The 26,331-nt window shown below is 39.2% G+C and overlaps 1 protein-coding gene across 1 annotated transcript in view; it reads left to right on the top strand.

Annotated features, from left to right (window-relative positions):
- Il1rapl1 (interleukin 1 receptor accessory protein-like 1) overlaps positions 1-26,331 on the top strand; it is a 1,504,224-nt gene that overhangs the window by 783,968 nt on the left and 693,925 nt on the right. The window lies entirely within an intron of this gene.

The raw sequence follows: 26,331 nt of genomic DNA, 5'->3' as shown, positions 1-26,331 counted from the left end.
CTCTTAAGGTCTGCAAGAACTCTGTCCAGGCCCTTCTAAGAAGTTTTTAAAGTCTCATATGAGAAATTTGGTATAATTCTCATAGGTCTGCTTTTACATGTTTCTGGCCTAATTTCTTTGTTGTTCTGTAAGCTTCTTGTATATTTATGGGCATCTCTTTAGGTTAGGGAAAATTTCTTATATGATTTTGTTAAAGATGTTTTCTGAGCTTTTGAGCTGGGATTATTATTTTTTTTTCTTTTTTCATTCTTCTTCTTCATTTTTTAAAAGATTTATTTATTTTTTTTATTATATACAAGTACACTGTAGCTATCTTCAGACACACCAGAAGAGGGCATCAGATCTCATTACAGATGGTTGTGAGTCACCATGTGGTTGCTGGGATTTGAACTCAGGACCTCTGGAAGAGCAGTTAAGGCTCTTAACGACTGAGCTATCTCTCCAGCCCTCTCCTCTTCCTCCTCCTTCCTCCTCTTCCTCTTCTTCCTCTGCCTCCTCCTCATCCTCCTCCTCCTCTTCTCTTTTCTTCTCTTCTCTTCTCTTCTTTTCCTATCATTTTGAGGTTTGATCTTTTCATAGTGTCTTAAACTTCTTGGATGTTTTGCATAATGAACTTGTTTAGACTTTGTATTTTCTTTGACTGATATACATTGATTTCTTCTATCAAATCTTCTCCACCTGAGATTCTCTATTCCATCTCTTGTCTTCTAGGGGTGATCCTTTAAATGAATAATTTTGACATGCAGTAAGAAAGAATTTTCCTTTACTAATAAGACAACCTGCTTCAAATTACTGAATCACTTACAACCACTTTACAGTCAGTAGCCAGATGATAAGATACAACTAACCCATAACTAAAACCTTACTAATCTACATTCTAGCTTGATTTGTCGAAAATATTCAATAAATAGATAAAATTTCATTACAGTGCATGTAGATCCAAAATACAACCACCACAAGCAATTTTGGCTTTGTAAAATTTATTCTTTCATAATCTACACATAGACGTCGGATGTTACTTTAGCACAGCATTTTCACTGATCATTGATGTCCCCTCTCCAATTCCACTGAATGGCTTCTTCCTAAATCTCTCTCACACACTAATGAGTTTTCATTGTGACCTAAGCACTTAATTAGTGTTGCTACATGAACTTAATTAGGGTTGCTGAATGGGGATATTGAAATGAGTGAAGGAAATGTAGCAGTGTCTCCACCAATAAAGAATATTCCATTCTTGTCCCTAGACAGCATTAACTGCCCATAGCTCCTCAAGGAAGAGATATTTTTTAAATGCTTTCCCAATTCATAATGGAATGTTGACGGACCCAGCAAATCTTCTACATGTCACTACTACTGCTGTGAGTTCACAATTGCAAAAAACCATGTCACATGTGGTAGATATCATTTCACAGCACTCCTTCTCATCATCAGCTCCAAATTTTCTGCTTCCTTTTCCACAATGCTTTTGAGTCCTGAAGAGAAAGTGTTTGAGAGAAAAGTAAACAGTCACCCTATATCCAGTGTATTAACCAATTTCATATCCATAATAACCACCTTTGACTTCAAGTATAAACTTCTCTGACAAAGGCTAAGGCTTTCAATAATTTCTGAGTATAAACAAATATATTTATATGACAGTTTCATATTATGTATGTTTAACATAATGACAATAGAAGAGTTCTCATGAGAGTCAATGTCATCCCTAGCCATGGACTTATGATCAGGTTTACAATATCTGAATTGTACTTTTAATATACAATCTCAACATGATAAGATACCCTTGTAACAGTCATGATGCTATAATACCAAGAAATACATATATCTTGCCTGGTGTGTTGATACTGTAGATCACAGGGTCACAGCTGGTTCAGACCATTAATAACTTTTCTTCTACAGCAAACCTATATAGCATTTTCTGATGCTCTGAAAGCTATCCACCAGGGAAGCAACTTCCAGCTCAGTTTCAGTTTGATTTATGTATGTCTTATTGATAGAATTGATATAATGTTGGGTTTCATTGTCTAGTTCTAGTGGACAACAATGATCATTGACAATAGTCTATACTGATTTGGGAGCCATTGGGGACTCCATGAGCAACACCATACAAGAGGAAATCAAATACTTGCCATTGAGATTTTCATTTAATAATCCATGATCCACCCAAACAAGGGACCTCATTTTGAACATTTTAACTAGTTTGCAAAATAATAGGTTTCCATATATATGAAGAATATATGTATTCTAGAATATATATATATATTCTTCTGTTGTATATTACATCCTCACCACAAATTTTCCCACCATTTCTCCTCCCTCTCTTCCTTTGAGCCTCATCCCCTCCCATCCAGAAAAGAGAAGGCCTCCCAGGAACATCAGCCAAACATGACATAAGCTACAATAAGACCAGGCACATACCATCATATTAAAGCTTAACAAGGCATCTGAGTAAAGAGAAAAGGCTCCCACAAGTAGGCAATAAAGTCAGCCCCCATTCCCACTCTTAGTATTTCTTTAAGAACACCAAGCTATTCAGTCATAAGATATATGTAGAGAACATAGGTCAGACCCTTACAAGTTGCCTGATCTCTCAAGTTCCCATGAGTTCTTGTCAGTTGAATTCATGGGGTATGTTCTCCTGGTGTGTCTCTGACTGCTATGGTTCCTCAAATCCTTCTTCCCCACCCTCAACAGGACTTCCATTAGGCTGTCTAATGTTTTGTTTCGTACTCTGCATCTGCTTCTATCAGTTGTTTGATGAAATCTTTCTGGTCTCTTTCATGATGATTCTGCTAGGCTCCAGTTCCAGCACACTCTACAGGTAGGACAAATAGTAAGTTGAAGGTTTTATGGCTAGCTTGGTGTCCCAATCCCTCCACTTGAGGCCTTGTGGAAGTAATTGGAGATGGCTGATTCAGGCCCTGTGTCCCTGACAGCTAATGGACTTTGCTAGGGTTACTCTATAGATTCCATGGTTTACACCATCCCCTGAAATGTTCTGCAACTCCCATAATTTTTCCCAGGATTTTCTTCTACCTCTTCTCTACCTGATTTTTCCTGTTCCCAACCCCCATATGTCCCAAGTGCACCAGCAATATCTATTCTGTTTCCTGCCAAGACCCAGCTGTATCACCACTCTTGAGGATATATCCAAAAGATGTTTCATCCTATCACAAGGTTGCTTGCTCAAGTATGTTCATAGCAGTTTTATTCATAATAACAAGAAACTGGAAATGAGATACGGTACATTTATACAATGGAGATTTATTCAACTGGTACAAACAAAGACACCATAAAATTTGCAAGCAAATGGATAGAACTAGAAAAAAGTCATCCTGAGTGAGGTAACCCAGACCCAGAAAGACAAACATGGTATGTACTTACTAATAAATGGATATTAACTATAAGGTAAAAAAAAATCATGCTATAGTCCACAGACCCAGAAATGATAAGTAACATGGATGAATTAAACAGGGGATGCAAAGATCATACTTTAGGGACAGGGGAGTGGATAACACATTCTCTTATCCTCATTGCCACTTAAGTCATTTCATTCACAGTATTTTACTATCTGCTTTCAATTTATATATGTTCTATTTTCCACCTTTACTCCCTTAAGGCCCTTTCTGCTCTACATAATTGTTACTTTCCAGCATCATGGCCTCTAAAAGTAATGGAAATTAAATATACAAATATAAACATTCAAAGCTAAAAACTACACCTGAGAGAGAACATGCTGCATTTGCCTTCCCTGGCTCTGAATTAGCTCACCGAGTTTTTGTTGCTGTTGTTTTATCTTATTTTCATTTGTGTTTGTGGTTTATTTTTCAGTTCAATACATTTAGCTGAAGTTTTAGTAATTTCTCATTTTTATTTATGGTTGAATAAAATTCTCCCTTTCTGTGTTGCTCTCTGTGTCTGTCTCTGTCTCTCTTTCTGTCTCTCTGTCTCTCTGTCTGTCTCTCTGTCTCTGTCTCTGTCTCTGTCTCTCTCTCTCTCTCTCTCTCTCTCTCTCTCTCTCCCCCGTGTATACCACATTTTCATTATCCAGTTAACAGAATCATGTCTTTTCTGAAATGATGAACAATTATATTTCCAGAGAAATTGTGTTTGTGGTTGAATGTTTCACAGGAAGAGAAGAATCGACTGATTTCAGCTGTACAGACTTCTCAATTTATCAAAAAGTATAATGTAATATCAGAATAGAGTATGGAGGCAAGAGTTATACATCCTGAATATATGCTCGTGATATTTTGAAGGAAACAAAAAGATTATACAAAACAGTTCCTCATGAATATAATAGTGTGCTTCTCTTGCTTTCTGTTAATACAATAGTATCAATCTCAAATATATATTTGTGGTCAAGTTTCAAGGATGTAGTACAAAATGGTAATAATCTAAGCATTCATAGAGTGCAACGCTTGTTTTATTTTACAGATGATGTCTATGCTGCTTTGGTAAGCTAAAAGAATAACCTTATGCAAATGCAGAATGTAATTACCATTTTCACAATTTTGGTACATGTTGGAAATGTCATTTCAATCAGGGCTAATCATAATATGACAGGAATAACTGTGATACCATAAGTGATAATGTTATGCTGCTCACTTTTTCTAAATTTGGTGGCAAAATATGCAAAGATAAAACTTTCAAAGAGCCAGTAAAACATGTTCAAGAATTTTCCCACTTAAAAAATATTTTCAGGGAAATATTCATCATTTTAGAGAAACAACTATTTTGATATTCCACTTATTTTTAAAAAATCCTTTTTAGCATTTTGTCATCTTCTATGGTCAGTGATAAAATAGCATCTGCCTTTAAAAGGGATAACAAGGAAGTTTAATTTTATATTGTTTTTTCCAATGCTTATGTCATTTATTCATGTAGTCATGTATACTCTACATATATACATATTCATATATTTATATGTTGATATACAAAAAGCATACAAAGGTACATACATGATGTTTTATAAATGTGAATTTCTACCTATACATTTGAATAGAACTTTCTAAATGTCCCATTAATTTTTACTTCATATATTTCTTATTGGCAACAAAAAGAGGATGTCCAGAACAATAAAGTTCAACACAAAACTCAATGACTATTATCATTCATTACAATATTCACTTGTTATTAACGTGTTTTGATGGTAATGTGTAATTTGAGTCATGTCATAATTTAATTGCAAAAGTTCTTTGATTCCTAACTGCAACGTTCTTAAAATGTAATACTTAAAATGCTTTTAGACGTCATTCTACTATAGTCTGAATGGGTGAGATCAAGATAACAAATGACAACAAATGGATGTTGCAAAACTGTAACCCATTGTAGGTGGAAGTGCAAACTAGTACAGGATCTTCAGAAAAGGTAGGATTAGACATATCATGTGATCTACCTCTACAACTGTTGACTTTATATCCAAAGGAGTCCATATCCTATTACATAGATTGCTTGGGCATCCAATTTATTGCTGCCTTATTCACAGTAACCATGAAATAGATATAAACTATATATTCACCAAGTAATGAATAGATAATGAAAACGTGGTGCATTTTTTTTCAATGGAATAGTATTCTGTTAAGAAAATGGGAAATTCTCGGGTTAGGAATTTAGCTCAGTGGTAGAGCGCTTGCCTAGCAAGCGCAAGGCCCTGGGTTCAGTCCCCAGCTCCAAAAAAAAAAAAAGAAAGAAAGAAAGAAAGAAAGAAAATGGAATGGGAAATTCTCAAGTAACTGGATGGAACTGGAAATAATAATTTTGAGTGAAATAACTCAGGTCTAGAAAGGCAAATGTTATTAGTTTTTTCCTAGTTTTGAATCTTTACATATGTGTGATTCAGTTGAAGTACCCATAGTAGTCAGAAAATCAATAAGGGGTCAAAGTGGAGGATTCAAAAAGAAGAAATGTTATACAGATCATATGAAGGGAGAAAAGCAAATGGAAGTGAAGAAGAGTTATTTGAGTTAGAAAACATGAAGCTGGTACAAAGGTATACATACAGAAAGGGATACCTAGCACTAGAGATTTCTGAAACAGCTAAATGGAAACTGACTATTTTAGAATCGTCCCCAAATATATACATAGAAATATAAAAAAATCCCACAGAGTGACCCTGTAATTGGGGAAGGGCCATTGTTTCTCTAGACAGCTGACAATAGCAAATAAAAAGGCCAGTGCTAGTATGTTTGTTTGTTTTTTTTTTCTTTTGAGTAGTTTTTCAATAGGGCTATCACAGACACCAAAACATTACATTGAACTTAGTCTTCTGTTATCTTTAGTTCTTTAAAGCCTCTTCAAAATTCTTTATTTTCACATCAAGTTATTTGGAAGTCTTAAATGTATCATTTCAAACTAATATTTCAAAAATTTTACCATATTTAAGGTCAATATTTTTACATTGGCAGATTGGGTAGGTTTAAGAGTTAGTCAGAAAACTACATCTAATTGCTAATATTATAAGAAAATGTCTGTTTAACTTTCTTTATAATAAGCAAAGATAAGGTTAATGGTAATTTGACAGTTGCTCAGCATGACATGGATCACAACAGTTTACCTTTTGGATGATAATGAGGAAATAAACATGGTAAGCTATCACTTCCTCACATGCCCAACTTTGTTTCCTCTTTTTGTCAAACACATCAAATAAAGTTTATGTTGCCCATATACACTTGAGTGTATGTCCATCCACTGTAATATTCTTGGCCCACTGGAGGTCACATCATAAAGAAAAATGATTCATTTTTGAGTAGTTTATCAACTGCCAGTAGCTTCTTAGGTACAAGAGGGACCTTGAACCTATCACCACTCAAATTATGGAATTATTTTCTGGTCTGAGCCTGTATGTGTCTTGTGAATGCTGCTTCAACTACTTTGAACTCATGTGGGTAATTGCCCACATGTGTCCAGGAAACAATTTCATTTTATCTACTACCTTTTATGATCTTTCTACTCCCTCTTCTGCCATGATACCTGGCCCTTGAGAATGACAGAAATGTGACATTTAGAGCTATGCATTCCAGTCAATTTTCTCTGCACCTTTACCTGTTGTGAGTATCTGTGTTAATTTCTGTCTACTGAAAAAGTTTACCCAGTGAGTGGTTGACTGATAAATTGTTCTATGCTATAATAATTAGTCATTAAAAGTCAGTTTATTATTACGATCCATATTCTAGTAGGTTTTCCCCTAGGGCCTATGACTTCTCTGGCCATAGTTTCTTGGCCCAAGTAACAGTGCCTATTAAGGCTTTCAGTTCATGGAACAGGCCTTCAATTCAATCAGAATGTGGTTGGGTATTCCTATAAAATTCATGCTATTGTTATAGCAATGTACAGGGAAAACATTGTTGTAGCTTCCAGGGTTCAGAGCTGGATAAAATCAATAATTATGTTTCTACTCCAGAAGTATGCATAGCACATTCCAACACTGTGAAAGCTAGCCAGTAGGGATGAAGTATCCTTTGGAGTACCAACTTAATATCTATGTATTTTATGACTCACATATATGGTGTCTTCAAAGATAAGGTCTTGATGTCAAGTTCTGGAAGGTAACCAGGACAATAACTTTGTAATTCGTGATGGGTTATTTATTCTTGATTGCCATCATTTCCAAAGGAGGTAACACATTTCTGGACCTGGGCTTTTATTTGTTATTCTATGGTTTGGAGTAGGGCTATTGTAGCCTTGGTAGTTGTTAACTCTGTTAAGTTTATTGAAAAAAATTATATTATATTTTTGTTTGTATGCTGCTGTTCCAGTTGCATCAAAAATAATGAATCTGGCATTTATCTTGCACCTACATTTTGTTTTCTCTTCTGGCTTCCCAGGTGTGTCTGCCTCTTTGAAGGTTTAGATCTCCCTCCCATGGGATTTGGGTGCAGGAAGCTGTTGACCAGGTCCCTTCAGGTCCGGGTGGTGTCTGGACCGCAGGGGACTTGCCACTTGAGTGCCCCTATCTTCCGGTTCCCAGAGGCCCTATACAGTTTCCTCTTGGACCAGGGATGTGGGCAGGAGTGGGCAGTATTGGTGATCTCTCCCACTCTGCAGTCTCAGGAGTGCCCACCTGTCCAGGCGGTGAGCTCTCTCTCCCACGGGGTTTGGGAGCAGGGAGCTGTGGGCCAGGATCAGCGAGTTCTGGCTCCAGCTAAAAACCGGATGTATACGGTCCCAGAGGAATTTTGCCTCTGTGTGTACTGAGTCCACCAGGCAGGTCGCTTGGAGCCAAAAAGTTGGTCTTACCTTTGGTCCCGTGGCTGAAGTTGCTCCTGGGGGGCTGCTTTTTTTTTTTTAATTAACTTGTGTATTTCTTATTTACATTTCGAATGTTATTCCCTTTCCCGGTTTCCGGGCAAACCTCCCCCTCCCTTCTTTATGGGTGTTCCCCTCCCCATCCTCCCCTCATTGCCGCCCTCCCCCCAACAATCACGTTCACTGGGGGTTCAGTCTTGGCAGGACCAAGGGCTTCCCCTTCCACTGGTGATCTTACTAAGCTATTCATTGCTACCTATGAGGTTGGAGCCCAGGGTCAGTCCATATATAGTCTTTGGGTAGTGGCTTAGTCCCTGGAAGCTCTGGTTGCTTGGCATTGTTGTTCATATGGGGTGTCGAACCCCTTCAAGCTCTTTCAGTCCTTTCTCTGATTCCTTCAACGGGGGTCCCGTTCTCAGTTCAGTGGTTTGCTGCTGGCATTAGCCTATGTATTTGATGTATTCTTGCTGTGTCTCTCAGGAGAGATCTATATCTGGTTCCTGTTGGCCTGCACTTCTTTGCTTCATCCATCTTGTCTAATTGGGTGGCTGTATATGTATGGGTCACATGTGGGACAGGTCCTGAATGGGTGTTCCTTCTGCCTCTGTTTTAATCTTTGCCTCCCTATTATTCCCTGCCAAGGGTATTCTTGTTCCCCTTCTAAAGAAGGAGTGAAGCATTCGCATTTTGGTCATCCTTCTTGAGTTTCATGTGTTCTGTGCATCTAGGGCAATTCAAGCATTTGGACTAATAGCCACTTATCAATGAGTGCATACCATGTGTGTTCTTCTGTGACTGGGTTACCTCACTCAGGATGATATTTTCCAGATCCATCCATTTGCCTATGAATTTCATAAAGTCATTGTTTTTGATAGCTGACTAATATTCCATTGTGTAGATGTACCACATTTTCTGTATCCATTCCTCTGTTGAAGGGCATCTGGGTTCTTTCCAGCTTCTGGCTATTATAAATAAGGCTATGAACATAGTGCTGCTTTAAGCTCTCCGTGAGGGTGTCAACCAGGAGGGCCTGTGCTGCTTTTTCCTGGGGCCTCAGTGCACCGGGATCCCAGATGGGGTTAGGTGTTTTCCTCTGGAGTCAGAAATGTGGGCAGAATGTACTCTCTTCTGGCTTCCCAGATGTGTGTGCTCCTCTGAAAGTTTAGCTCTCCCTCCCATGGAATTTGAGTGAAGGGAGCTGTTGACAGGGTCCCTTCAGGTCTGGGGATGTCTGGACTACAGGGGACCTGTCGCTTGAGTGCCTACATTTTGTTTTCTATGATTAAAATATCTGACAAATATCTGTCTATTCTTTCTCCTTAAAGGTTGACATATAGACATTCCAAATGCTAATGGCTCTATACCAATAAATATCTGTGCAATATTAATCTGACTTAGTGTATTATCAAAACTAAATTCAAAAAGTTGGGAGGATGATATATTGGGAGAAACTGGAAGAGGGAGTAATGTGATCATTATATATATATATATATATATATATATATATATATATATATATATATATATGAAGTATTTAGAAATAAGGGAGAGAGACACCGCCGGAACCTGAAGGAAACAGACCGGATAAACAGTTCTCTGCACCCAAATCCCGTGGGAGGGAGAGCTAAACCTTCAGAGAGGCAGACAAGCCTGGGAAACCAGAAGAGACTGCTCTCTGCACACACATCTCGGATGACAGAGGAAAAGACCAAAGGCCATCTGGAACCCTGGTGCACTGAAGCGCCCAGAAGGGGCGGCGCATATCTTCCTGGTTGCTGCCGCTGCAGAGAGCCCGTGGGCAGCACCCCACGAGCGAACTTGAGCCTCGGGACCACAGGTAAGACCAACTTTTCTGCTGCAAGAAAGCTGCCTGGTAAACTCAAGACACAGGCCCACAGGAACAGCTGAAGACCTGTAGAGAGGAAAAACTACACTCCCGAAAGCAGAACACTCTGTCCCCATAACTGACTGAAAGAGAGGAAAACAGGTCTACAGCACTCCTGACACACAGGCTTATAGGACAGTCTTGTCACTGTCAGAAATAGCAGAACAAAGCAACACTAGAGATAATCTGATGGCGAGAGGCAAGCGCAGGAACCCAAGCAACAGAAACCAAGACTACATGGCATCATCGGAGCCCAATTCTCCCACCAAAACAAACATGGAATATCCAAACACACCAGAAAAGCAAGATCTAGTTTCAAAATCATATTTGATCATGATGCTGGAGGACTTCAAGAAAGACGTGAAGAACTCCCTTAGGGAAACACAGGAAAACATTAATAAACAAGTAGAAGCCTACAGAGAGGAATCGCAAAAATCCCTGAAAGAATCGCAAAAATCCCTGAAAGAATTCCAGGAAAACACAATCAAACAGTTGAAGGAATTAAAAATGGAAATAGAAGCAATCAAGAAAGAACGCATGGAAACAACCCTGGATATAGAAAACCAAAAGAAGAGACAAGGAGCTGTAGATACTAGCTTCACCAACAGAATACAAGAGATGGAAGAGAGAATCTCAGGAGCAGAAGATTCCATTGAAATCATTGACTCAACTGTCAAAGATAATGTAAAGTGGAAAAAGCTACTGGTCCAAAACATACAGGAAATCCAGGACTCAATGAGAAGATCAAACCTAAGGATAATAGGTATAGAAGAGAGTGAAGACTCCCAGCTCAAAGGACCGGTAAATATCTTCAACAAAATCATAGAAGAAAACTTCCCTAACCTAAAATAAGAGATACCCATAGGCATACAAGAAGCCTACAGAACTCCAAATAGATTGGACCAGAAAAGAAACACCTCCCGTCACATAATAGTCAAAACACCAAACGCACAAAATAAAGAAAGAATATTAAAAGCAGTAAGGGAAAAAGGTCAAGGAACATATAAAGGCAGACCTATCAGAATCACACCAGACTTCTCACCAGAAACTATGAAGGCCAGAAGATCCTGGACTGATGTCATACAGACCCTAAGAGAACACAAATGCCAGCCCAGGTTACTGTATCCTGCAAAACTCTCAATTAACATAGATGGAGGAACCAAGATATTCCATGACAAAACCAAATTTACACAATATCTTTTTACAAATCCAGCACTACAAAGGATAATAAATGGTAAAGCCCAACATAAGGAGGCAAGCTATACCCTAGAAGAAGCAAGAAACTAATCGTCTTGGCAACAAAACAAAGAGAATGAAAGCACACAAACATAACCTCACATCCAAATATGAATATAACGGGAAGCAATAATCACTATTCCTTAATATCTATCAACATCAATGGCCTCAACTCCCCAATAAAAAGACATAGATTAACAAACTGGATACGCAACGAGGACCCTGCATTCTGCTGCCTACAGGAAACACACCTCAGAGACAAAGACAGACACTACCTCAGAGTGAAAGGCTGGAAAACAACTTTCCAAGCAAATGGTCGGAAGAAGCAAGCTGGAGTAGCCATTCTAATATCAAATAAAATCAATTTCCAACTAAAAGTCATCAAAAAAGATAAGGAAGGACACTTCATATTCATCAAAGGAAAAATCCACCAAGATGTACTCTCAATCCTAAATATCTATGCCCCAAATACAAGGGCACCTACATATGTAAAAGAAACCTTACTAAAGCTCAAAACACACATTGCACCTCACACAATAATAGTGGGAGATTTCAACACCCCACTCTCATCAATGGACAGATCATGGAAACAGAAATTAAACAGTGATGTCGACAGACTAAGAGAAGTCATGAGCCAAATGGACTTAACGGATATTTATAGAACATTCTATCCTAAAGCAAAAGGATATACCTTCTTCTCAGCTCCTCATGGTCCTTTCTCCAAAATTGACCATATAGTTGGTCAAAAAACAGGCCTCAATAGGTACAGAAAGATAGAAATATTCCCATGCATGCTATCAGACCACCACGGCCTAAATCTGGTCTTCAATAACAATAAGGGAAGAATGCCCACATATACGTGGAAATTGAACAATGCTCTACTCAATGATAACCTGGTCAAGGAAGAAATAAAGAAAGAAATTAAAAACTTTTTAGAATTTAATGAAAATGAAGGTACAACATACCCAAACTTATGGGACACAATGAAAGCTGTGCTAAGAGGAAAACTCATAGCGCTGAGTGCCTACAGAAAGAAACAGGAAAGAGCATATGTCACCAGCTTGACAGCACACCTAAAAGCTCTAGAACGAAAAGAAGCAAATACACCCAGGAGGAGTAGAAGGCAGGAAATAATCAAACTCAGAGCTGAAATCAACCAAGTAGAAACAAAAAGGACCATAGAAAGAATCAACAGAACCAAAAGTTGGTTCTTTGAGAAAATCAACAAGATAGATAAACCCTTAGCCAGACTAATGAGAGGACACAGAGAGTGCGTCCAAATTAACAAAATCAGAAATTAAAAGGGAGACATAACTACAGATTCAGAGGAAATTCAAAAAATCATCAGATCTTACTATAAAAACCTATATTCAACAAAACTTGAAAATCTTCAGGAAATGGACAATTTCCTAGATAGATACCAGGTACCGAAGTTAAATCAGGAACAGATAAACCAGTTAAACAACCCCATAACTCCTAAGGAAATAGAAGCAGTCATTAAAGGTCTCCCAACCAAAAAGGGCCCAGGTCGAGACGGGTTTAGTGCAGAATTCTATCAAACCTTCATAGAAGACCTCATACCAATATTATCCAAACTATTCCACAAATTTGAAACAGATGGATCACTACCGAATACCTTCTACAAAGCCACAATTACTCTTATACCTAAACCACACAAAGACACAACAAAGAAAGAGAACTTCAGACCAATTTCCCTTATGAATATCGACGCAAAATACTCAACAAAATTCTGGCAAACCGAATCCAAAGGCAGATCAAAACAATCATCCACCATGATCAAGTAGGCTTCATCCCAGGCATGCAGGGATGGCATAATATATGGAAAACCATCAACCTGATCCATTATATAAACAAACTGAAAGAACAAAACCACATGATCATTTCATTAGACGCTGAAAAAGCATTTGACAAAATTCAGCACCCCTTCATGATAAAAGTCCTGGAAAGAATAGGAATTCAAGGCCCATACCTAAACATAGTAAAAGCCATATAAAGCAAACCAGTTGCTAACATTAAACTAAATTTAGAGAAACTTGAAGCAATCCCACTAAAATCAGGGACTAGACAAGGCTGCCCACTCTCTCCCTACTTATTCAATATAGTTCTTGAAGTTCTAGCCAGAGCAATCAGACAACAAAAGGAGGTCAAGGGGATACAAATCGGAAAAGAAGAAGTCAAAATATCACTATTTGCAGATGATATGATAGTATATTTAAGTGATCCCAAAAGTTCCATCAGAGAACTACTAAAGCTGATAAACAACTTCAGCAAAGTGGCTGGGTATAAAATTAACTCAAATAAATCAGTTGCCTTCCTCTATACAAAAGAGAAACAAGCTGAGAAAGAAATTAGGGAAATGACACCCTTCATAATAGACCCAAATTATATAAAGTACCTCGGTGTGACTTTAACCAAGCAAGTAAAAGATCTGTACAATAAGAACTTCAAGACTCTGAAGAAAGAAATTGAAGAAGACCTCAGAAGATGGAAAGATCTCCCATGCTCATGGATTGGCAGGATCAATATAGTAAAAATGGCCATTTTACCAAAAGCAATCTACAGATTCAATGCAATCCCCATCAAAATACCAATCCAATTCTTCAAAGAGTTAGACAGAACAATTTGCAAATTCATCTGGAATAACAAAAAACCCAGGATAGCTAAAGCTATCCTCAACAATAAAAGGACTTCAGGGGGAATCACTATCCCTGAACTCAAGCAGTATTACAGAGCAATAGTGATAAAAACTGCATGGTATTGGTACAGAGACAGACAGATAGACCAATGGAATAGAATTAAAGACCCAGAAATGAACCCACACACCTATGGTCACTTGATTTTTGACAAAGGAGCCAAAACCATCCAATGGAAAAAAGATAGCATTTTCAGCAAATGGTGCTGGTTCAACTGGAGGTCAACATGTAGAAGAATGCAGATCGATCCATGCTTATCACCCTGTACAAAGCTTAATTCCAAGTGGATCAAGGACCTCCACATCAAACCAGACACACTCAAACTAATAGAAGAAAAACTAGGGAAGCATCTGGAACACATGGGCACTGGAAACAATTTCCTTAACAAAACACCAATGGCTTACGCTCTAAGATCAAGAATCGACAAATGGGATCTCATAAAACTGCAAAGCTTCTGTAAGGCAAAGGACACTGTGGTTAGGACAAAAAGGCAACCAACAGATTGGGAAAAGATCTTTACCAATCCTACAACAGATAGAGGCCTTATATCCAAAATATACAAAGAACTCAAGAAGTTAGACCACAGGGAAACAAATAACCCTATTAAAAAATGGGGTTCAGAGCTAAACAAAGAATTCACAGCTGAGGAATGCCGAATGGCTGAGAAACACCTAAAGAAATGTTCAACATCTTTAGTCATAAGGGAAATGCAAATCAAAACAACCCTGAGATTTCACCTCACACCAGTGAGAATGGCTAAGATCAAAAACTCAGGGGACAACAGATGCTGGCGAGGATGTGGAGAAAAAGGAACACTCTACCATTGTTGGTGGGATTGCAAACTGGTACAACCATTCTGGAAATCAGTCTGGAGGATCCTCAGAAAATTGGACATTGAACTGCCTGAGGATCCAGCTATACCTCTCTTGGGCATATACCGAAAAGATGCCCCAACATATAAAAAAGACACGTGCTCCACTATGTTCATTGCAGCCTTATTTATAATAGCCAGAAGCTAGAAAGAACCCAGATGCCCTTCAACAGAGGAATGGATACAGAAAATGTGGTACATCTACACAATGGAATATTACTCAGCTATCAAAAACAACGACTTTATGAAATTCGTAGGCAAATGGTTGGAACTGGAAAACATCATCCTGAGTGAGCTAACCCAATCACAGAAAGACATACATGGTATGCACTCATTGATAAGTGGCTATTAGCCCAAATGCTTGAATTACCCTAGATGCCTAGAACAAATGAAACTCAAGACGGATGATCAAAATGTGAATGCTTCACTCCTTCTTTAAATGAGGAAAAAGAATACCCTTGGCAGGGAAGAGAGAGGCAAAGATTAAAACAGAGACTGAAGGAACACCCATTCAGAGCCTGCCCCACATGTGGCCCATACATATACAGCCACCCAATTAGACAAGATGGATGAAGCAAAGAAGTGCAGACCGACAGGAGCCGGATGTAGATCGCTCCTGAGAGACACAGCCAGAATACAGCAAATACAGAGGCGAATGCCAGCAGCAAACCACTGATTTGAGAATAGAACCCCCGTTGAAGGAATCAGAGAAAGAACTGGAAGAGCTTGAAGGGGCTCGAGACCCCATATGTACAACAATTCCAAGCAACCAGAGCTTCCAGGGACTAAGCCACTACCTAAAGACTATACATGGACTGACCCTGGACTCTGACCTCATAGGTATCAATGAACATACTAGTAAGATCACCAGTGGAAGGGGAAGCCCTGGGTCCTGCTAAGGCTGAACCCCCAGTGAACTAGACTGGTGGGGGGAGGGCGGCAATGGGGGGAGGGTTGGGAGGGGAACACCCATAAGGAAGGGGAGGGAGGAGGGGGATGTTTGCCCGGATACCGGGAAAGGGTATAACACTCGAAATGTATATAAGAAATACTCAAGTTAATAAAAAAAAAAAAGAATAAAGAAAAAAAAGAAATAAGGGAGAAAGTTGTTGTCAATTTAAAGTCATGTAGGTTTTCAAAACAGGATAATATCTCCTTAAGATACTCAAAAGTAATGAATTAATTTTTCTTCTGAATTAATATGATTTTGTACTTAACATATACACCCATATATAAGAAAATACACTTCTGAATCTTCATAACTCTTGTTTTCCCTATTTTGAACCAATATTTACAGTATTAATTAATTATGTATACTCATTTCAACTTCCTAATGTACAGGGACTTTTATGGAATGTTTGGCTGACTAACCTATAAGTATATCTGAAAATTGAAAAAGAATTAATGTTATAGGATCTTTTTATTGATTTATGATTTCATATAATGTGTCTTGATCAACTCCACTCTCTTATACTCTCTTCTCTCTTCAAACCATTCTCCAACCTCTTACAACTTTTTCTTGCCACCTTGATCCTCCAACCCCATTGTGTCCACTTAGCAGTGCCTGTATGGACACAAGCATAGAACCATCCACTGGAATAAGAGACAACTTTCAGAGGTCACATCCCTGGAGAAAACTAACTCTTCTCTCCCCAAGCATCAGCTAAAAATAACTCTTCAAGTAGGAGTGGGACTCTCTGACTGGAATTTTATCTGGCTTGATCTTAATCATAACAACTGTTAGTTTATATGTTCAACTGACCAGCTGTGTCAAGAAAAAAAAAGTTCTTACTATAGTCATTTACTCCCTTCAATTCTTATTCTGTCTTCTTCCATGATAATCTCTGGGATCCTGGAGGGGCTTATATGATATAGAGCTTAGCATTATGAAAACCTAATCAATAAGGATGAAACATGATATTTACAGCTGAGAACTTATTCTCTGCATGTATACCAGTTATGGATCTCTGTTTTAATTTTATGTATTACTAATAGAAGCTTCTGTGATTAATATTGAGAGCTGCATTAATGTATAAGTGCAATGATAAATCTTCAGGAGGCAATGTACTCTTATGACACTTAGCAGGATGATAGTAGTAAGCTCTGCTCCTAGGCCTATGTCCTGTCTGAACTTGGTGCTTGGTTACTCCCTTAAAATCCATGCTACTATTGCATCAGTTTGGCATATCATATCAGTTTGGTTATTATTATAGTTCTCAGAGTCCACATCTCATTAAAACTGATGATTATTATTTTTATTCCCTGATAGCATGCATAGGAATTTTGAACACTATGAAAAGCAAGTCAATGAGCATAAAAATTTCCAAGTCAATACCAGTTTCATTTTTCTGTGTTCAATGACTCAAGTATGTGATATTTGTTAACAATAGGGCTTTGCCATCAAGTCCGAGAGGGCAACCAATTATAATGGAAGTTACCTGTTGTGTTGTGTTGAGTGTAGTCTATAGTACCTCAGTGGCTAACAACTTCAAATGATGTAACTGGTGCATGCAACTGAGCTTTCTATTTATTAATCTATGATATGTATGGTCATTGTTATCCTGATTATATCATAACTTTTAAAAATTATATATATATATATATATATGTATATATATGGAAGCTGGAGTAGTTTTACAACATAACTTTTTCAGACCTTTAGCATTCAATAGCCTTCCCCACATTTCCTTTTCATTCCTACCCTCCCACCTTCCACTTTACTTAACCTTCCCTTAGCTTAAATTACAATGACATAGAATCCTATAAGATACCATTATGTATTTTATTGGGTAACCATGCTATATGTATACTTTAGAGAGGGTCTTAGAAAATGCATCTATATCAATTATACAAAGAAATTTGCATTCAAGTAGAAAGTACAGAGTAGCCCATGATTCAAAACACATAGGGGAGAAATCGATTTTAAATACACATTGTTTAAATAATGTTTTCTGATGCTCTAACATCTAAAAATTGTTCTCTGAATAATCTTTCCTGTTAGAAAAATTCATTCATATAAATATAAAAGAAGCTCTTTGTCATAAGGTTATACTGCTGTGGATAGACACCATGACTAAGACAACTCTTGAAAGGACAATATTTAATTGGGACTGGCTTACAGGTTCAGAGGTTCAATCCATTCACACCAAGGTAGGAACATGGTAGCATTCAGGCAGGCATGGTGCAGGAGAAGCAAGAGTTCTACACCTTCATCTGAAGGCTGCTAGCAGAATACTACCTCCCAGGCAGCTAGGGCTATGGCATTAAAGCACATACCCACAGTGACACACCTACTACAAGAAGGCCACACCTCCTAATAATGCTACTCCCTGGCCCAAGAATATACAAACCATCACACCCTTTAATTTTGTAATTACTTTGTGAAATCAAATAAATTATAGAATGATTTCTACAATAAATCAAAATACAAAGATTTGGAGCCCAGTCCCAATGTATACATCTATAATATAACTGTTGTACTTTGGGCTTGGGGATCACTGAGGAAGAGGATGCAGATAGATTCTAAGAACCAGATGATCAGGGGGTATTTTCTCTGAGATTGTGTTTTCTACAAATGCCAGAAGATACACTCACAGAGTGCCTACCCATGACATTAACAAAAGAAACAAAACACATGCTAAAATGGATGGGACTAGAGGTGAGCACTAGGCAGAAGCCCAGGAAGCCTTGGTTCTGTTTAAAAAGCTAGAAGAACTCTAGGCAACTATTACATACTGAGAATGGGACAAATAGTCATCCTCAGGGAAGAAAACACTAATTATTTGTCCAATACCAAATGGTTAGCCCTAAAAACTAAATACAAATAACATTACACAGATTGAGCAGGTTGTATTTATGGATATAAGAATGTTGAGGATATGGGGCTAATTTAACAACAAGGAATGTAAAAAGAGGCCATGAATTTGAAACAGGGTGAGGCGTGGTGTATGGGAGACTTTGGGTAAAGGAAAGGGAAGGAGAAACACTGGATTTATAATCTCAAAAAGAATAATCAAACTAACAGGATCTGTATTTATTTTATTGGTTCCTTTTCATACAGTTACTGCTCTTAGTCTTTCATGGTAGGATGTTGCTGTAAAATTATAAAAAGTACTGTCTTTAATCCCACAATAGGTCTGGCACTGTAATACCCCAAGATATCTGGTAGATACTTTCATCTCAGTCAGCAAAGTCTCTCAACTGCTTTGCTCCATCCCATATCACACTGCCGATGGCATCTCTCTGAGCCTGGCAACAATCTCTCTACCCATCTAGTTTCCAAGGCAGGTTTTCACCGTGCCAGAAATAAACATCCCAATTCCATGGTTGCCTAGTGGCTCCAGCCACCCCATACTCTCTTGAACTTAAATCTCCATATAAAAGAACACACAACACACTAACTTCCGATCCGATTGATAAGATATAATTGCCCACCTAGACATACAAAGCCTTGTATACATCCATCCCTTAAGAATACTCATAACAACCTGAAATTTGCAGAGTGGAATCTTAACATCAGCCTCCATGCTCCCACCCATCCTTCCTTCTCGTCCAATGACAGGCCTCATACTATCTTGTACCTGCCTTCACCTGTATGACATCATCCTACATTTCACCTTTTTTTAATCTTATTAAAAAACTTTTCTCTCAAATATAATCTGAGCACAACTATTATCATTTTGCAATTGAAACATAAAATATACCTGACACCCAGTCCAACATTTTATCAGTTAAACAGAACATTTAGTTATCCATTCCAGCTTAAGAAAGGCATAAAATCTGTTATATTCTGGCTAGTTTGTATACTATCTGATAGTATACTGGTGCAAGACAGTATACAAGTGTGGGATAAAAGACAGCATTTTTTTATAATTTTACAACAACAGTAGGACATACATTTCTGATTCCTAATAGAATCTTTGGTATAGAAAGTACTCTACAAGTTGTGAATAAGAAACAAACACAAATCTTTGGATTGACAATGGTACCTTGTCTGCAAGATACACTAAGATAATGATGGCAGGAAGCTTGTGGGAAGTCACCAACCAATACCTGATTTGAAATAAGACCCACTCTACTATGTGAAACTCAGAACTGGCACTGCTTTCCTGACAAAGAACAAGGGACAACATAGCCTAGGGAAAAAACAAATACCACTATGTAACAAAATATTGGAAATAAAATGACTCCTGGTGACATTCTGGTTTACTCATAGATCAGGGCTTTGCCCAGATATCATCACAGAAACTTTCGATAGCAAAGGGCCACAAATAAAGAGACCCACAGCAAGACATTATGCAGAGAATGAGAGACCTTGTAATGAAATTTTTGCTTTTATTTCATTAGAAATGAAGTGAGGGCCATACCCAAGCTATGTGAATAGAAGGGCTGAGCCCAGAGTGTTTCTATCTCTGTTCTGACTATGCCTAGGCCTAGGCCTGGTAGCTTCTAGACTCCATACAAACTAATTTTCCAAGCTAACTGATTCAATATCTTCTCTCTTGGGTTCTCAATGTATTCCTTATACAATAGATCACAGCTTTTCTGTCTGCCTGCCTGCTTGCCTGTCTGTCTGTCTCTTGTTTGCTTTCTCTCACTCCCCAAAGTACCCCTCTTTCCTGTGCTGTTCTCATGTGAATTGGACATAGTATTTTTTGTCCAATCTTTCTCTGTCATCTTGTCTGCCACTCAATTAGACATCACTCTCAAACATTGGTGCTTCCTTCTACAAACTAACCTTACCTTCATTTTGGGGATTAAAGGTGTTTACTAAACTAGGGAAGCATCTGGAACACATGGGCACTGGAAAAAAATTTCCTGAACAAAACACCAATGGCTTATGCTCTAAGATCAAGAATCGACAAATGGGATCTCATAAAACTGCAAAGCTTCTGTAAGGCAAAGGACACTGTGGTTAGGACAAAACGGCAACCAACAGATTGGGAAAAGATCTTTACCAATCCTACAACAGATAGAGGCCTTATATCCAAAATATACAAAGAACTCAAGAAGTTAGACCGCAGGGAAACAAATAACCCTATTAAAAAATGGGGTTCAGAGCTAAACAAAGAATTCACAGCTGAGGAATGCCGAATGGCTGAGAAACACCTAAAGAAATGTTCAACATCTTTAGTCATAAGGGAAATGCAAATCAAAACAACCCTGATATTTCACCTCACACCAGTGAGAATGGCTAAGATCAAAAACTCAGGTGACAGCAGATGCTGGCGAGGATGTGGAGAAAGAGGAACACTCCTCCATTGTTGGTGGGATTGCAGACTGGTAAAACCATTCTGGAAATCAGTCTGGAGGATCCTCAGAAAATTGGACATTGAACTGCCTGAGGATCCAGCTATACCTCTCTTGGGCATATACCCAAAAGATGCCTCAACATATAAAAGAGACACGTGCTCCACTATGTTCATCGCAGCCTCATTTATAATAGCCAGAAGCTGGAAAGAACCCAGATGCCCTTCAACAGAGGAATGGATACAGAAAATGTGGTACATCTACACAATGGAATATTACTCAGCTATCAAAAACAACGACTTTATGAAATTCATAGGCAAATGGTTGGAACTGGAAAATATCATCCTGAGTGAGCTAACCCAATCACAGAAAGACATATATGGTATGCACTCATTGATCAGTGGCTATTAGCCCAAATGCTTGAATTACCCTAGATCCCTAGAACAAACGAAACTCAAGACGGATGATCAAAATGTGAATGCTTCACTCCTTCTTTAAATGAGGAAAAAGAATACCCTTGGCAGGGAAGAGAGAGGCAAAGATTAAAACAGAGACTGAAGGAACACCCATTCAGAGCCTGCCCCACATGTGGCCCATACATATACAGCCACCCAATTAGACAAGATGGATGAAGCAAAGAAGTGCAGACCGACAGGAGCCGGATGTAGATCGCTCCTGAGAGACACAGCCAGAATACAGCAAATACAGAGGCGAATGCCAGCAGCAAACCACTGAACTGAGAATAGGTCCCCTATTGAAGGAATCAGAGAAAGAACTGGAAGAGCTTGAAGGGGCTCGAGACCCCAAAAGTACAACAATGCCAAGCAACCAGAGCTTCCAGGGACTAAGCCACTACCTAAAGACTATACATGGACTGACCCTGGACTCTGACCTCATAGGTAGCAATGAATATCCTAGTAAGATCACCAGTGGAAGGGGAAGCCCTGGGTCCTGCTAAGACTGAACCCCCAGTGAACTAGTCTATGGGGGGAGGGCGGCAATGGGGGGAGGGTTGGGAGGGGAACACCCCTAAGGAAGGGGAGGGGGGAGGGGGGATGTTTGCCCGGAAACCGGGAAAGGGAATAACACTCGAAATGTATATAAGAAATACTCAAGTTAATAAAAAAAAAAAGGTGTTTACTAAGGTGTCTGTATTCCAGCCAGATTATTGTATAATTAATCCATAGAAAGTCTGCATTCTAGTTGTATCACATATACCTAGAAAGTTGATGGATGCGATCTCTTGGCAGAGCAACCATGTTGCCGGATTAAAATTCTTCTCCATTGGAACAGTTAGCATTGCAGAGGATGTGTCTATCAAATCCCCCTCAGGGCTCAGGGTACCCTTCTGAAGATGAGGTTGAGTATAAGAACCAGTGAGATTGAAAGACACCAGGAAACAAGGCCCTCTAAATCAAAGTGATCAAAGCTCTTAAGGAATCGCAGAACTGAAGAAGCATAAACAAGACTTGAACGAGTCTGTCCCAGGTCCTCTTAGTACACTGTATGGCTTCCAGTTTAGATCCCAGTTTAGTGGGGGATTTTTGTTGTTGTTTTGTTTTGTTTTGTTTTCATTACTTTCATTTATTTATTTTTTACAGGCCAGTCATTAACCCTCTCCCAGTCTGTACTCCTACAGTACCTCATCCTATTCCTTCTCCCCTCTGTCTCCAAAAGGTTGTCCTCCCTGCCCTGCATGTCAGGCCTCCTCACTCCCTGGGGCACCAAGTATCTCAATGGTTAGCCACTTCTTCTCCAGCTAAGGCCAGTCCAGGAAGTCCTCTGCTGGACATGTGTCCAGGGTTTCATATCAGCTAGTGTATTCTGCTTGGTTGACAGCCCAGTGGCTGGGAGATCCCGGGGTTCCAGGCCAGTTGAGACTGCTGGTCTTACTATGTGGTTGTCCTCCTCCTCAGCTTCTTCTAGTATTTCCCTAATTCAATCACAGGGCTCCCTGACTTCAGTTCAAAAGCTTGGTATAAGTGTTTGCCTCTGTCTCAGTCAGCTGATTGTTGGGCCTCCTGGAGGACAGCCATGCTAGAATTCTGTCTGTAAGTACACCATAGTATCAGTAATAGTGTGAAGCTTTGTATCCTCCCATTGAGATGTATTTCAAGTTGGGCTGGTCACTGGACCTCCTTTCCCACAATGTCTATTTTTGTCACTGCAGTATTTTTTAGACAGGAACAAATCTGGGTCAGGGTTTTTGACTGTGGGATGGCAACCCCCTCCCTCCACTTGATGCCCTGTCCTTCTATTGGATGTGGACTCTACAAGTTCCCTCTCTCCACTGTTGGGCATTTCATATAAAGTCCCTCCTTTTGAGTCCTGAGAGTCTCTCATCGCCTAGGTCTTCTAGAAGGTAACCCCACCTCTCATCCCCCCAGGTTGCATATTTCCATTCATTCTGCTGACCCTCAGGGCTTCTCTCCTGCCCTCCCCCATACTGGATCATCTCTTCCTTTACTCTCCTCCTCCCCTTTCCCACCAAGATTCCTATCTCCCTCTGCCTCCTGCGATTGTGTTTTTCTCCCTCCCAATTAGGATTGAAGCATCCTCAGTTGGACTCTTATGCTGGTTAACTTTCTTGAGTTCTGTGGATTATATCTTAGACACGTTGTGTATTGTTTGGTTAATATCCATTTATTAGTGAGTATATAGCATGCATGACATTTTGGGTGTGAGTTACCTCACTCAGTATGATAATTTCTAGTTCCATCTATTTGCCTACAAAAATTATAATGCCGTTGTTTTTAAGAGCTGAATACTATTCTGTTGTGTAAATGAACCACATTTCCTATATCCATTCTTCTGTTGTGGGATATCTGGGTTGTTTCCAGTTTCTGGCTACTACAGAGAAGGCAGCTATGAGCATAGTGGAGCATGTGCCCCTGTGGGATGGTGGGACATCTTTTGGGTATATGCCCTAGAGTGATATTGCTGGGTCTTCAGGTAGATCTATTTCCAATTTTCTGAGGAACCTCCAGATTGATTTCCAACTAGTTGTACCAGTTTACAAGCTCACCAGCAATGGAGGAGTGTTCCTCTTCTCCCAGATCCTCAACAACATGTGCTGTCGCTTGAGGTTTTGATCTTAACCATTCTGATTGGCATAAGGTAGAATCTCAGGGTCATTGAGGGCGGGAGGGAGAGAGGGACCTGGGTGGGGAAGAGGGGAACATGTTCATATATTGGGTAGGGGCAAAAGGACTGAGGGCCAGCAGAAAAAAAATGGGAACAGACAAACTAGGAGGAAGGAGATGAAGGGTGCACTCTGGAATGTACCAGAGACCTGGGAGGTGAGAAACTCTCAGTACTCAAAAGGAGGGACCTTACATGAAATGCCCAACGGTGGGGAGACAGAACTTGTAGAATCCACCTCAGTATAAAGATGGGGCATCAAGTGGAGGGATGGGTTGCCATCCCACAGTCAAAAATTCTGACCCAGGATTGTTCCTGTCTAAAAACCTGCAGTGACAAAAATGGAGACTGAGGGAAAGGCAGTACAGTGACCAGTCCAACTTGGAGTTTATCTCAAAGGAAAGCCCCAAGGCCTGACATTATTACTGTTGCTATGGTGTGCTTACAAACAAGGGCCTATCATGACTGCCATCTGAAAGGCCCAACAAGCAACTGAAAAAGTCAGATGCTGTTATTTACACAAAAGTAATGGACAGAAGCTGGTGACCTCTGTGGCTGAATTAGGAAAAAGCTGAAAGAAACTGGGAAAGAGGGTGAATCTATAGGAGACCAACTAGTCTGGACTCCTGAGATCTCTCAGAAACTGAGCGACCACCCAGGCAGCATATATCAGCTGATATGAGGCCCCCAACACATACACAACAGAGGATTGCTGGATCTGAACTTAGACAGAGAAGATGCATGTAATCCTGAAGAGATTTGAGGCCCCAGAGAGTTGGGAGATCTAGTGGGAGGCAAGGGGGAAGGACATCCTCTTGGGGATGGGGGCTAGGAAGAGGTATGGGATATAGAATAGTCATAGGGTGGACCTGATAGGGGAATGCATACAATCTGGATTGTAAAATAAGATTAAAGGATAATTTTTAAAAGGGATAGAGCTACTGACCTTAAGGATTCACTTGCCTCTGTTTTCTATCTCTGGACACAAAGTCATCAGCCTCTTTAAGCTTTTTCTACTACATGTTTCCTAACATGGTGTACTTAAACTCTTGAACTGTGTATTTACATAAGTCCTTTATTCTTGATGCTGCTTTGGTCAAAATATTTTATTACAGCAATAATAAAAGCAACTAATACAGATGCTTATCCTTCAATTTGAAAATCTTCACTTAAGTGATTATAATTCACACTCTTCCTTCACTTCAGTTGTAATGTGGTTCCAGAATCTTCCCTTCCTGATCATCCCATGGTTTTGGCATCACTAAAATCTTGGGAATCTCCATCTCAACTTAAATTTCACCATTACAGCTTTATTCAGTGGCATTTAGGGCCTCCTTTCATGGATACAGATACTCAGCACTCAGCCAAGGATTATCTAGCCTCAGAATCTCTCTGAATCTGTGGGGCAAGAGCCTGTGAGCACTCCTGGATCTTTTATGACTATATGGTTCCATGGGAATGATGTCACCAACTTCTGCTTCTAGCTCAAGGTGAAGCCTGACCCCTTTCATCAAAAGCTATAACAGTCTTTATATGATAACCATGGTGAAATATATTCTTAGACACTTCTCTTCCAAAAATTTGGAATTCTGAGTTTAGTCTCTCTCTTTTCACATGAACTTGCATTTTACCATGGCTGGCTTCTTACTTTCAGAGAAATTATTCTGTAGTCTCAACATAAAGCAGTACATTTTTCTTTAAAAGTTGCAGCCTCTATTCCAGCATTCATTTTAGTTGTAACTTTAAGCTTGTTGAAAATATTTTCTCTCAAGGAACTGCCCACTTTTTATATCCTTCTGTCCCACTTATTGCTCATTTTCACTGTAGATGTGGTAAAAGTGGCAAGTATAAACTATGCTAATGACAGAATGCTAGTTTACCTTGAAATTGTTTTCCACTAAACAAATGATTTCATAGCAATATTCAGCTTCACTGAAGTTATATGACACAGGCAGAATGCAGCCTCACTGGTTTTACCTAAATATAACCCA

This window comes from Rattus norvegicus, chromosome X, assembly GCF_021556685.1.
Source record: "Rattus norvegicus strain SHRSP/BbbUtx chromosome X, alternate assembly SHRSP_T2T, whole genome shotgun sequence".
NCBI classification, from domain to species: Eukaryota; Metazoa; Chordata; class Mammalia; order Rodentia; family Muridae; genus Rattus; species Rattus norvegicus.
Note: the sequence above shows the minus strand (reverse complement) of the source record. Positions and strands in the feature narration are given on the sequence as shown.